The sequence below is a fragment of the Scyliorhinus torazame genome, unplaced genomic scaffold (genome assembly GCF_047496885.1).
Source record: "Scyliorhinus torazame isolate Kashiwa2021f unplaced genomic scaffold, sScyTor2.1 scaffold_1217, whole genome shotgun sequence".
NCBI classification, from domain to species: domain Eukaryota; kingdom Metazoa; phylum Chordata; class Chondrichthyes; order Carcharhiniformes; family Scyliorhinidae; genus Scyliorhinus; species Scyliorhinus torazame.
In genome coordinates this window covers 57501-60566 of record NW_027308944.1, presented here as the reverse complement: position 1 = coordinate 60566, position 3066 = coordinate 57501, and the positions used below count along the sequence as shown (strand labels likewise).

The following is a 3066-nucleotide window of genomic DNA, read 5'->3' as shown; positions in this document are numbered from 1 at the left end:
CGAGACTGAGACAGAGAGCGAGACAGAGACAGAGAGCGAGACAGAGAGCGAGACAGAGTCAGAGACCGAGACAGAGTCAGAGAGCGAGACAGAGACAGAGAGCGAGACAGAGAGTGAGACAGAGTCAGAGAGCGAGACAGAGTCAGAGAGCGAGACAGAGAGCGAGACAGAGACAGAGAGCGAGACAGAGTCAGAGAGCGAGACAGAGACAGAGAGCTAGACAGAGACAGAGAGCGAGACAGATTCAGAGAGCGAGACAGAGACAGAGATCAAGACAGAGATCGAGACAGAGTCAGAGAGCGAGACAGAGTCAGAGAGCGAGACAGAGTCAGAGACCGAGACAGAGACAGAGAGCGAGACAGAGACAGAGAGCGAGACAGAGAGCGAGACAGAGACAGAGAGCGAGACAGAGACAGAGAGCGAGACAGAGTCAGAGAGCGAGACAGAGTCAGAGAGCGAGACAGAGACAGAGAGCAGACAGAGAGCGAGACAGAGAGCGAGACAGAGTCAGAGAGCGAGACAGAGTCAGAGAGCGAGACAGAGAGCGAGACAGAGACAGAGAGCGAGACAGAGACAGAGAGCGAGACAGAGACAGAGAGCGAGACAGAGTCAGAGAGCGAGACAGAGTCAGAGAGACAGAGACAGAGAGCGAGACAGAGAGCGAGAGCAGAGACAGAGAGCGAGACAGAGACAGAGAGCGAGACAGAGTCAGGAGCGAGACAGAGAGCGAGACAGAGACAGAGAGCGAGACAGAGAGCGAGAGCGAGACAGAGAGCGCGAGCGAGACAGAGAGCGAGAGCGAGACAGAGACAGAGAGCGAGACAGAGACAGGGAGCGAGACAGAGAGCGAGACAGAGACAGGGAGCGAGACAGAGAGTGAGACAGAGACAGAGAGCGAGACAGAGTCAGAGAGCGAGACAGAGTCAGAGAGCGAGACAGAGACAGAGAGCGAGACAGAGACAGAGAGGCGAGACAGAGACAGAGAGCGAGACAGAGACTGAGCCCAAGACAGAGAGCGGGACAGAGAGCGAGACAGAGAGAGAGACAGAGACAGAGAGCGAGACAGAGTCAGAGAGCGAGACAGAGACAGAGAGCGAGACAGAGTCAGAGAGCGAGACAGAGAGCGAGACAGAGTCAGAGAGCGAGACAGAGACAGAGAGTGAGACAGAGACTGAGCCCAAGACAGAGAGCGGGACAGAGAGCGAGACAGAGAGAGAGACAGAGAGAGACAGAGAGCGAGACAGAGACAGAGAGCGTGACAGAGACAGAGAGCGAGACAGAGAGCGAGACAGAGACAGAGAGCGAGACAGAGACAGAGAGCGAGACAGAGAGCGAGACAGAGATAGAGAGCGATACAGAGACAGAGCGACAGCATGAGGGACAGAGGGAGCGAGCGAGAGAGTTAGAGAGAATCGAGGAACTTTCAAAAACCAAAGCCTCTCGTACCAAGAAATAGGATTTGTGCGAGATCTTGCAGTTATTCCAATCCCAGACCAGACTGCACCAGTTGCCAGGATACCGAATAGACACCTCAATATTTTAGTTTATTTTAAGGCTGTGCGGAGCGAATGATTCTCTCCAGGGGTGATTGTCGTGAAGAAATACGGGCAGGATTCTCCAAACCCCACCTGCCGGGTCGGAGAATCGCCGGGGGGGGGGGGTGGGGGGGCGTCGTGAATCACACCCCCGCCGGCCGCCGGATTCTCCAGCACCCCCCCACCCCGGCGATTCTCCAGCCCGCGATGGCCCGAAGTCCCGCTGCTGGAATGCCTGTCCCGCCGGCGTGAATTAAACCACCTCCCTTACCAGCGGGACCAGGCGGCGCGGGCGGGCTCCGGGCTCCTGGGGGGGGGGGCGCGGGGCGATCTGTCCCCGGGGGGGGGGGGTGCTCCCACGGTGGCCTGGCCCGCGATCGGGGCCCACCGATCCGCGGGCGGGCCTGTGCCGTGGGGTCACTCTTTTCCCTCCGCCTCGCCCATTGCCTCCGCGATGGCCGATGGCGGAAGTGACCCCCCCCCCGCGCGCATGCACGGGGATGATGTCAGCAGCTGCTGACGCTCCCGCGCATGCGCAGACTTCCGCTGACCGGTTGAGGCCTTTCCCGCCAGCCAGCGGGACTGCAATTACTCCGGCGCGGGCCGAGCCCCTCAAGGTGAGGGCTTGGCCCCTAAAGGTGCGGAGAAATCTGCACCTTTGGGGTGGCCAGACGCCGGAGTGGTTCCCGCCACTCCATCCCGCCGGGACCCCCCACCCGACCGGGTAGCGGAGAATCCCGGCCTAGGGATTTGGTAATTCTGAAACAAAACTTTATTATGGATACAATATTAAAGTTTTTAACTTCACACCCTAAAAGTACAGCCCCTTAAACACTGCTACTCAATTCCCCATTAAACAAGAAAAGAAACATCCAGCTCTCAGTCTATCTCACTGTAGGAGAATTGCGGACTCGGCATCAGGCAGATCAGAATTCGACTCCTCTCTCCAAAGTTTCTGCACCAAACGCTGCCTCTCTAAAACTTTTCCAAGCGTCTCTCTGCCTTCCTCATCTGCACCCAGCAATGAACTCACCCCCCCCAAGCTGAAAAACAAATGATCTCTACCGGCTGCAAAGCCACATTAACTCCCCAGGGACTTCCCCAGTCGAACCACAGTCCATTAGCCCAGACTGAAAACACATTCCTGTGTCAGTTTCACCTTCCGGCTTCTGCAAGCACCTCCCAGACCCTGCAAAAAAGAATTCTTAAAAGAAAACGTGACCACTGCAGTCAAACACACTCTAACCCCAGGATTTTAACCATTAAATTGCCCAATGCTTACAATACAATCATCCTAAAGTCTTCCAGTGGTCCCACTGTTCACTGATCCCAATCAAACAACTCACCATTCGTCAGACCGGCAGTCCCACCATAACCTAGGATTGACAAGAGAAACATTAGAACTCTCAACATCCTGGGGGTTCCCATGAACCAGAAACTGAACTTTCCAGCCACATAAACACTGTGGCTCCCAGAGCAGGTCAGAGGCTGGGAATCCTGCGGAGAGTAAATCACCTCCTGACTTCCCCCA

The 3066-nt window shown here is 56.1% G+C and overlaps 1 long non-coding RNA gene across 1 annotated transcript in view; it reads right to left on the bottom strand.

The window, feature by feature from the left end:
* Window positions 1–2878: 2878 nt before the first annotated feature.
* Window positions 2879–3066, bottom strand: part of LOC140407153 (uncharacterized) — a 5501-nt gene continuing 5313 nt past the window's right edge. The window contains exon 3 of the long non-coding RNA XR_011939491.1: window positions 2879–2911. This is a non-coding gene — a long non-coding RNA (uncharacterized lncRNA). The remainder of the gene's footprint in view (window positions 2912–3066) is intronic.